This window comes from Acomys russatus, chromosome 13, assembly GCF_903995435.1.
Source record: "Acomys russatus chromosome 13, mAcoRus1.1, whole genome shotgun sequence".
In the NCBI taxonomy this organism is placed as follows: Eukaryota; Metazoa; Chordata; class Mammalia; order Rodentia; family Muridae; genus Acomys; species Acomys russatus.
This window is the reverse complement of record NC_067149.1, coordinates 28,738,323-28,749,134: the sequence shown is the minus strand read 5'-3', so window position 1 is coordinate 28,749,134 and position 10,812 is coordinate 28,738,323. Positions and strand designations below refer to the sequence as shown.

Genomic DNA, 10,812 nt, shown 5'->3' with positions numbered 1-10,812 from the left:
TGACTCAAGCAGATGGGCTTGAAGCCACATAACAAAATGTCCCACACAGAGTGAACCTTCAGTACATCCTAGTCAGCCTCTCTGAATTCATGCAGATCACCAGAGACTCTGGTGCAGCAGGCAACAGGCCATGTAGGTTTCCTACTATGCACAACCTAGCAGTGACCAGGAACTTGCATGGAGATACAGGAAACCCAAGAAGGTTTATGAACACACACCCTAGCTACCAGCTCAGACCTCTTGGAGGACAGTGGATGGGACCAGGAGTCAGTAAGCTTACCATTCAGTCTGATGCTCAGCAAGCTAAGAAGCCTGTGAGTGTTTGGCTCTGTACAGCCTCAGGCTTGATATGTCTGGCTCTCTCTATATATACTACATCTGAGTCAACAGCACCTGCTTATGTGGGAGGCACTGGCTTCTCTACCCCTGAACCGTTTCACCACAGCAAGGAAGAAGGGTCACCCACATCTTGTTGATGCTGCTGACATGTCTCCTACCTTGTTATCAGAAACACCAATGACTTTGGCTGAGCATCAAAGTGATGGATAAGCCATCACTTGAGTTACTAAGTCTCCCACAGCTGACTCCTCTCACCCCAAGAAAGGCCCTTGCATTAGTCACTTGCCTAAATGCTGTGACAAAATACCTTGGCAGAAGCCACTTGCAGGAATAAAGGGTTATTTCCTCTCACAGCTTCAGGATTTTCAGTCCATCCTGGTGGAAGCCACAGAGCAGAGTTCACAGCCTGGGAATGTGAGGCTGGGTTTCTCACATCACAGGGCAGCCCAGAAGCAAACCCAGCGAGCCCTCCAATAGGTTGCCACAAGTGACCTATTTTACCAGTGAGGCCCTCGCATCCAAAAGCTCCCCAACCTCTCACACAGCACCACTAGCTGGGGAGCAAATGTTCAAATGCACGGGCCAGCAGAGGTCATTTCACATTCAGGTCATACTGGCCCTTGCACCTCCACAGAGTCTCGGAAAGATGGACAGGTAGACCAGATGCCGTGGCTACCTGCTCCAGGCTCCAGGCGTTGTTCTTTTCATTTAGTAATGAGTTTATAGCATAATGTCAGGAAGGATGAACGCAGACATTCACACCTGTAATCCCAGCTCTCTGTGGTTGGAGAAAAGGAGTTCAGGTCATTCTACATGAAGAGTTGCACACAGTCTGGGATGAAAGAGTCTTTTGCGCTGTCTGATGGCTTTATTACAGTCAGCTGGCTGGGGGCTCCTTTGCTCTGTCTGAAGGGAAGTCACCCAAGACAAAGCATGGTCCCTGCCGTGTTCCCAGTTTCAGCCTCTGGGTGTGAAGAAGGCCTTGTAGATCAATAGCCCCAGCAATGGCTCCAAGCTCTCTCTACATGCCAGAGACTGGTAGCTTTAGGTGACAGCTATGCTGCTCTGGGTCCTGACTGGCAGTGGCCCCGCACTTAGTAACCTTCATGACACAGAGCAGTAGCTCACACAATGGTGACAATGGGTAATGGCCAGTGTGACAGCTCTCTGGAGCCCTCTGACCTTAATAGCAACTCGTATTACCACTCCTTACCTTTGGCTCCGTGTGGCCTTCTGTCTCCACCCCATTTAGTTCTCAGCCTTCACTACCCAATTCCGAAGTCCTTCCTCAAGTGCCTTCTGGATCTCGTCAGTCCCTGCCACCTCTGATTGCCAGGGACAAGTACATAAAAGACCACTACCCAGAAAAGCCTTTCATTGGACCTGACGTTGGTCCCAAGGGTCAGCATAGACGAGGGTCTCCCGAGGGACCACAAGAGGGAGTTGAACAGCAAAGCTATGTAGCCTTAGGCAAGAGAGCATACAAAGATGATTGTTAACCCTCAGCTATCACAGCACAACGTCCTGCTTTATAAGGACCAATCACAGCGTGTGTAGGTATAGCTTTCCCACCTGATGATCACAAATTGAGGGAGAGTGGTCTTCCTCTTCCGGACCTGATTGAAGACAGCTTCTGCAAGCTTCTAGAGCACAAGAGATGGATTCTGGGGGTAGTGGGGCACTCAGTGTGTGTGTGTGGGGTCTTCTCATGTGTACCAAGACTTGCTTGCCTGGAATGGAAGTTTCCTGAACTGGTGCAGGCTGTGACTCGAACGACGTCTCCTGAAGCTAGGTCGTGTTCCAGTAGCCATGGTTACAGGGTCCCTTCCAGCTGGAGTGCAGCTCTCTGTGGGTCGCCTCTTGCTTCAGGTTGCCGGGCATAAGAGAAGAGCCTGTCAAATGGCCCCTTCCCAACAGCTTTGTTCATTCACAGAAAACAGAAAAGTCAAAGGTCAAAGGGCACTTGCAGGAAAGGGCTTACCATATAGGGCTCAGCAGAACACAGCAGGCTCAGTCCTTGTCCTGGTAGCCTAGGAAGAGCTGGGCTTTTCTGAATGTCTACAGTGGTGAAGACATCAAAGGAGGCTGGAGAGGAAGCAGATAGATGGGGTGCCAGGTCTCTGAGCTCTGTTTCCAGCACAGCGACTCCTCCTCCAGAGCTATCTGGATATAACTGGGGTCACTCAGCCTTCTAGCACGATGGGACCGTCCTAAACTATCACTTAAAAAATTTTAAACCTAGTACCTTTCCTTTTTTAAACTAATCTTAGTTGGAATGACACTTTGTGAAGTGACATTCTAGAAGAAATACTTCCTGTTTTTTTTTTTTTTTAGCCCACATTTTACTGTATTTTTTATAAAGATGAATGACATGTATTCCTTGTTTTTGTTTTTCTAATTCCAGGCAGGTTTGACGTGAAACTTCTCCCTCTTGCCTCAAATACTCAAGGAGCCCAGTCAGAGGGCTCAGTTCACTAACCAGTTACTAGCCAAACAGTTTCGATGGTCTGTCCAGCCCTGCCTGAGCATTCTGGAAGCTACTACTGAGACTGCTTTGGGTGGGAGATGAGATGGCCAAGAGGTCAGTCAGCCTGTGGCGGGAGGCAGTCCAGAATACACCGGTCACACACATTAAAGTAAAATCAAATACAATAAAAGGAAGAAGAAAAAGATTTGGGAGAGGGAAAGAGGGAGGAAGACAGGGAAAGCGGAGAGAGAAAGAAGAGGGGGAAGAGAGAAGGACAGAAAGGGAAAAGAGGATATTGCTGATGCCTCGGCTTAGTCCCACTTATGACCTCTAGGGAGCAGTCTAGAGTGCCCCACCCAAGGAACGCTTTCTTTTTTAAGTTTAATTTACATCTATATCACAATTTCCCCTCCCCCTTTTCCTCCCCCTCCCCCACTCCTCCTTCATTTCTCTGCAGAAAAGTGCCAGCCTCAACCAGCCAAAGGTGTATCAAGTTGCTGTAAGACTAGGATTCTTCTTGGCTATTGAGTCTAGAGACAAGGCAACCCAGAAGAGGGGAAAGGTCCCAAAGGCAGGCAGCAGAGTCAGAGACAGCCCCTGATGTTAGGCGTCCCATAAGAAGACCAAGCTACACAACTGTTACACATGTGCAGAGGACCTAGGTTAGGCCCATGGCCGAGGAACACTTTCTAAGGTGGCACCTGCCTGGTTGAGAGCTGCTACGAGCACACAGGACAAATAAAGCCACCTAGATAGGGCTACAGTACCGGCCACAGTTTCTGTGAGGAGTTTCTGTATATAATGCACACATATATTTTGTTTTGGGTGGACATTGACATTGGGGATTGAATCCAAAGCCTTGTGCACACTAGACAAGGCTGTACCACTGTCCGTCCGAGCCCTACTTTTTATTTTAAGATGGGTCTCATTGTTACCTAAGCTAGCCTTGGATTTGCTCTAAAGGTCAAGCTTTTAAATTTTTGTTTGGTTTTGGGTTTGGCTGGGTTGGAATGTAGCCCAGGTTGGCCCCCAACCCCTGCTGTTCTTCCTGCCTCGACTTTCCATGTAGCTAGGATTCCAAGGCCTCCACCTCTGAACTCTATTTTTGTTTCCTTCTTCTTCTGCTTCTCCTCCTCCTCCTCCTCCTCTTCCTCCTCCTCCTCATCATCATCATTATCAAATGTTTTTTTGAGATAGTGTTTTTTCTCTGTAACCCTGGCTGTCCTGGAACGCACTCTGTAGACCAGGCTGGCCTCAAACTCAGATATTCACCTGCCTTTGCCTCCTGAGTGCTGGAGTTAAAGGCATGCACTACCATGCCTGGCTGATTTTATTGTTTTTAGTCTGGACAAATATGAGTTTGTTTGGGCACAGATGAACGTGAGGAGGTCAGAGGTCAACTTGGAGTCAGTTCTCTTCCTCCCACCATGGAAGGTGCAGAAATCCGAACTCAGGGTCGTCTGGCTTGGTGGAAAGCGTCTGCTCTGAACCATCTTGCTGACTCAGACCCAGTCACTTTTAAACATGGGACCATCTATTCTTGAGCCTCTTGTACCTTGATTTATGAGGGTGTCTAACTGAAGAACCAGGGGAGCAGGCGCGGAATTGTCCTGGGGTTCATCAAATCGTGGGGCTCGTCATGTAAATGAGCAAGGTTGAAACCAGATGAAATAATACCAGAATAAAGCACACTTCAGATGCGTTCTCTGTTGAAGTCATCCTAGAGCGGTCGGCTGAGCCGTTGGAGACAGCTAAGGAGGAAAGCCTGGCTCACCGAGTTGTCTTGGCGCTGCGGCCAGCCCAGCTCCTGTCAGGAGCCCACGTGCTAATCCCGGGTGCTGACAACCTAGAGCCCTGCGTGGGCGACAGTCAGGTGTGCACGTCCCGGGCAGCCTGCCTCCCTTTCCGCACGGCGGCTGCAGGATTGCTCTGTCTAAACAGCAGGAATAAGTTCCCTTTGTCACCGCGTCTCCATGGTAATTGGACACGTGATCGTCTTTTTGGAGTTCTTGGCAAACCCTTGGCTATTGGGTTTGGCTTTTACATTCCAGACTGTGAAGGAAACCGGAGGGAAGGAATTACTCTTCCCAAGAGCCTTGAGGCTGTTTCCTAAAACAATTTGGGAGGCGCATCCCACCCTAGTGGTTTGGGGAGCCCCGATCCTGACTTTTCAGAACGCATGCTGGGGAAAATACGAGTTGCCACGGCTTTCAGCCAGGGAAGATTTTATGGAAAGACCTGGGTTTGCTGAAAGTTAGGGTAACTGTGTTTTGTAAACAGTGATACAGATGAAATGATCTCTCAGATGCACATAGGAATGTATGGGTAGGGATGGACAGGAAGCTGGACCCCTCATAGGCTGCTGCTTCATGGGTATTTATGGTCCTGCTCTATTGGCTTTTATAAATTTGAAGTTTCCCACAAGACAAAAAGGAAAAAAAAATTGTTAAAAAAAAAAAAAGTCCTGACATCCCCGCCCACCCCCCACCCACCCCCCCACCCACCCCCACCCCCCCCAACCCCGCCCAGGGCATTGCAGGTGCGGCTGCTGTGTCACATGTGCGTCAGTAGGTGGCAGAGAGCAGAGAGGCTATGGCTATGCCCGGTGTTCTGACCTGTGAACATCTGAATAATTAATTAGTAGCCTAACATTCCCGGAAAAAGTGAACCTGATGCTACCACCAGTCCAATGCCCAGAGGCCCAGATAGGGAGCCTGAGATGACCACCAGCCCAGTGCTGTGCAGTCCTGGGGGTCGGGGGGTGGGGGGCAAGAGGCAGGCCATGACGGAGATGATCCCTGCCTGGTTCCATAATACACCATCAGGCCCTAGCACCCCTGAGACGCTGAGACCCTGAGCGCCACTAAGAGGAGCAAGTAAGTGGTGGAGAAATGGAAGAGAAAAAGAAACAAAAAGATGTGGGCACAATGAAAAGAGGCAGAGCTACAGCTTGATGTGAGTAGCTTGAGATGCCACCTAGGACCATGGCGGGGTCCTGGCCAGTAGTTACGTCTGAGTCTGTGGCCCTGCAGCAGCAGGGATCTGTTATACCAAAGACCAAGGCGGCAGACGTCCTTGGTCTGAATTGCAGTGAGAGGGACATGTTGATGTCTGAGGGCTGTGCAGAACTGACCCCTCCCCTCACCAGGGCATCTGGGAGAGCTGGCCCTGGGGACATGAGAGCAGAAAAGCTGACCCCACCCTTATCCAGATACAGTACTCAGGTAAGTAGTCTCTGCATGGTTCAGGAGTAGTCTGTGAGCCAGCCCCAAGGATGTGAGGGAGAGAGATGGCCCTGCCACTTATCTAGTGCCATGGATAACGAAGCGATACCTTCCCCCACCACTACCACCTGTGTCAGATGGGAGACCTTGCCCTGGGGTCATGAGAACAGGAGAGCTTCCCTACCCCTCACTAGCTGCAGCCCTCTGGAGAGGTGGCCCTGCACTTCACCCAGCAGCACAATAGAGCTGACCCTGGTGGTGAGGGCCTGGGAGCGAGCCGGCCCAAGTGTGAGTGTGAGAGCGTTGGCCTTGCCATTTGTCAGCCCTGCAGTGACATGGGTGAGGGAGAGATGCTGCACCCCACCCCTGCACCCCTTGACACCTACAGCAGGCAGAAGATCTATCTGACCCTGAGGTCATCAGAGTGAGAGACCAGGTGCTGTTTACCTGGGCAGCACAGTAGAGCTGACCCTGGATGTGGAAGTTGTGAGCGAGCCAGCTCTGAGGTCAGGAGTGTGGGAGAGCCAGCCCCGCCTTTTGTCTGCTGGGCAGTGTTATGGATGAGGAAGAGACACCCTCCTCCCTTCCCTCATCCATCAACATCTATGGCAGGTAAGAGAGCCGGCCCCAGCTCATGAGAGCGGGAGAACTGGCAACACTCGGGGGAGCAAGGCCTGCACCTTACCTGGGTAACAGGGCAGTTGGCCCCGGTTTCTGGGTTTGCTGGAGAGCCAGCCTTGAGGGAGTGAGAGTGGGAGAGCAGGCCGGCTGACCAGCTCAGATACCTCTCAGGCCTGGATTCAGGCTTTGAGTTGGCCCACCCTAACATCTACCCCATTGATAAACTGCTGGAGTACTTGAAGGGGCTGGTCCTATAGACCCAAAACTACAGCATCTTCATGACACAGGGCAACAACAGAGTATCTGAGAGGAGTCCCAGTGAGGATCTAGTATTGGTATAGGGGCAGAAGCCAGAGGCCTCATATCAGACCAAGGAGTCATTGCAATGAGCACTTGCAAGCAAAGAAGTGTGGACCAAAAGGTACACTGTGGGGCACACTGTGACACACTACAGCTTCCACAACAAGATTTTTTTTTTTCTCTGTTGTGGGGGAGGTTATGAGGGTGGAGGACAGGGAAGAGAGAGATGAGTGGGACTGACTAGGGTACATGATGTGAAATTCACAAAGAGTCAATAAAAAGTTATTTTTTAAAAAGGCATGGTGATTCTGTGAATGAATGTGGCTTTAAGGTAAGCAGAGTTCAAAGATAATTATATGCCAGAAAGTTCTGGCCTGTAGGCAGTGATGACGCAGGTTTCAGTGTGGGATTAATGAGAAGGGCACTCCTGCAGCTCAGCTCTTAGGGCCTCAAACAAGAACTGTACATCTGTGGCAACTAGAATTCTGCGATCTTAGCACATCCCAGCCCAGAACTCCTTGCTTTGTCAAGTCAGGTTGCCTGGCCTATCGAGGGGAACAAGGTATAACAAAATCCAGGGATGGAGAGGTTAACGTTCTGGTGTTCTGAAGTCCAATGAAGGAGGATTTGTGGTATAAAGCCAGTACTTGGGAGGTGGGAGCAGGATGTTCAGAAGTTTGGGTTCATCCTTGGCTACATATTGACTTCAAGGCAAGCCTGGGCTACACGAGACTCCATATGGTAAAGGGTCTTTGTTTCTCTTTGATGTAAGTAACTCAAGTGCGACAAACGCTCCAAGCCTCAGGAGGGCTCTGACCTCTTCTGCTCCTGGGCACAGGTACCCAGAATTTGACCTCAACCTGGGAGGATGGTCAGGGAAACACCTAAAGAAAAGCAATTTTGGTTCTCGGGGCCCACCATTCCCTCGTTTCACGCCTCTGCCTTCTGACGTCTGTGCCGGAACTGAAAAGGATCCTGCAGCTGGTTGCGCAGGAAGAGTCCTGCCAAGATGTCTATTGGTGTGCCGATTAAAGCCTTGCACGAGGCTGAGGGCCACATGCTAGCGTGTGAGACCAACACTGGCGAGGTATACCAAGGGAAGCTCATTGAAGCAGAGGACAGCATGAACGGCCAGATATCCAGCATCACAGTCACGGACAAAGATGGCCTGAGTGGCACAGCTGGAACAGGTGTACATACGTGCCAGCAAGATCGGATTTCTGACATGTTGACAGAATGTTGAAAAATGCACCCATGTTAAAGAACATGAAAAATAAAAACCAAGGCTCAAGGGCTGGCCGAGGAAAAGCTGCTATCCTGAAGGCCCAAGTGGCTGCAAGAGGAAGAGAACATGGAACGGGGTGTGGAAACATCTTCCAAAAGTGAGGATAATTTTCTCCGTTGAAGGGAACTTTGTCCTTTTTTCTCTTGGGTTTTGGGAGGGGTTTTGGGGGTGGGGGCAGCTACATGTGCATACGTCCTAGGTTTTCTTTGGATATTTCTGTTTGTATTAGAGAAACTGTTAAGCTAAATAAAATGTGGTTATTTTGTAGGTGGGGGGGGGGGGGGGGGAGAAAGAAAAGCAGCTTTGTTTCTGTCAACCCTGGGACCCAGGATGTATTTTAGTCACCATAAACAATGGAATGTAGGTATGTGCTCTTGAAGGGGCAGGGTGCTGTGGCTTCTGTGGCTTTCAGAAGGACTCAGAGTCCTGGGCCAAGTCTGGATCCCTAACTCTGTCATTCAGTTCCTATGTGGCATTGGTGAGTGTTGACTGTGCCTGCCTAACAGATGGCACAGGGGTGAGGTGAAGCCGTCTGGACCAGGTGCCCATCGCAGCACCCAGAGCAGGTGACTGCCATGTGCTGTGCTCTGTCCATCCAACATCCTCCGTTCACCTGTGGGATAAACAGCAGATGGTTTATTGGTTCTGATAATCACCCCAATGCCAGCTCACTCACACAGTGGTAGTGGCTGTTCAAGTGAAATCTGTCACCTAACTAGTGGCTTTCCTAAAAGCTATAACCTTGATTTCTGTGGCTCATTTTCTAGTTGTTACCTTTCACTTTATAATATATTATTTTTTAATTATTTGAGAATTTCATACTTTGTATTTTTTTTTCCCCGAAATAGAGCTTCTCTTGTAGACCTGGCTGTCCCGGGCTTGCTTTGTAGACCAGGCTGGCCCTGAACTCACAGAGGCAGGCAGATCTCCCCCAAGTGCTGGAATTAAAGGTGTCTGCCACCACATTTGGCTCTCATACAATGTATTTTGATCATATTTATTCTCAGTTTTTACTCACAACCCCTTCCAGGTCCACTCCCACCTCAATGCCCTACCCCCTCTCTTTTTCAATACCCAACCAAGTCCACTGTCCTAAATTGGCAGGGTTGTAGCTTTCTATCTAGTTGCCTGAGTGGCTCTGTGGGATTCCTCTGTGTGCCTTACAAAGTACTTGTTTTTCTGGTGGTGGGGGAGTGGGGGGGGGGCGAGTGAGTGTGTGTGTGTGTGTGTGTGTGTGTGTTTGTGTGATTAATACACATTTGAGGGTGGGTAACATGCCTGAACATGTTTGCCCATGGCAGGTGGTCAGAAGATGACTTTAGGTATTCTCAGAGAACAGGGTCTGTCGACTTGGAACTTTACTGCTAAGCTAGGCTTAGCTGGCCAGCAAGCTCCAGGGACCTGCCTGTCTCTGCTTCCCACCTCATGATCCTCTCCTGCTACCGCCCAGGCCTGACTCATCATAATTCCTTGCAAATTTTCCATGGAGCCACATGTAGCTATCCCCTTTTTCAGTCTCTCCACATCCCACAATCCACTCCCCACATGACAGCTAGAGTGTCTTTAAAATGTGTAAGTCATCCAGTCGTGTCTGTGTCGGTGTGGATAGGAATGGCCCCCACAGACTCCCGTGTTTGAATGGCCAGATTTGGGCCATCTTAATCCACAACCCAGACCCATGTCTTTTTCTTCTACACACACGGAGGCTGTTTCCTTTCATGGGGCCTCTGTACTTGCTCCCCCACCCCCACTGACTATCCTCCTTGCTGGCCTCAGTGTTTCTGACCCCTTCTTGCCTTTCACACCTCACAGCTCATGTGCCATGTCTTCAGAGGTGATGGACCAATGGAGAGGCATGTTAACTATTAAATTTTTCTTCGGAGATCATGCACTGGGAGGCCACCACTTTCTGTGTCCCCTAAGATCTAGGATCTAAAGAAACAAGGTAACAAACCACCTGGCTAGGCTCCTGCCTGAGCTTTCATTCCAATAAGTGGAATAGCAGGGCGCAGAGGCTGCTGCTTTCCAAGCGCCTCTCACTGGGCCATCCTACCTAAGAGGTGACCCATCCCTGACACCTACTTCTGTCCCTCACGTTGTGATCCTAGGGGAGGTTGCTTTAATCCTCTGTACTTCCATCTCTTGAAACAATACGAACCCAGAGCGCCTAGTGGAGAAGTTGTAGAGATCAATGACTTATCAAAGGACGGTGTGTAAGCCCTCATTATTTTAATTAATTACAGTATTTTAACACAAACTCTGATTTTTTTTTTTTGCCTCTTTTTTTCCTCCTTCTAATTTTAAAAGCAGGGGAGATTGCATCAGAGGGTTACACCTGAATTTCCCTGCCATGCTTTCAAAGGCTTCACTTCCTTATTTTGTTCCAAGGATGCTGGGGGGAAAGTGAGCCAAGGTCTAGACGGCAATGCATTTTTCACAAGAATATATTGCTGCTGACATGACTTCAGGCTCACATCTTGCCAGAGACTCTTCCTTGGAAAGTTTGTCCCTGGTATAGTAGGAGGCTGAGGCAGGAGGATCACTGTGAGTTGGAAGCCAGCCTGGGTTACATAGTG

At 49.7% G+C, this 10,812-nt stretch overlaps 1 non-coding gene and 1 pseudogene across 1 annotated transcript; both read left to right on the top strand.

Moving 5' to 3' along the window:
• Positions 1 to 5,326: 5,326 nt before the first annotated feature.
• Positions 5,327 to 5,459, top strand: LOC127197775 (small nucleolar RNA SNORA17). The gene has a single exon (XR_007831741.1). It is a non-coding gene; the product is annotated as a small nucleolar RNA SNORA17 (small nucleolar RNA).
• Positions 5,460 to 7,960: 2,501 nt separating this feature from the next.
• On the top strand, positions 7,961 to 8,337 carry LOC127196994 (small nuclear ribonucleoprotein Sm D3-like; annotated as a pseudogene).
• Positions 8,338 to 10,812: the final 2,475 nt, after the last annotated feature.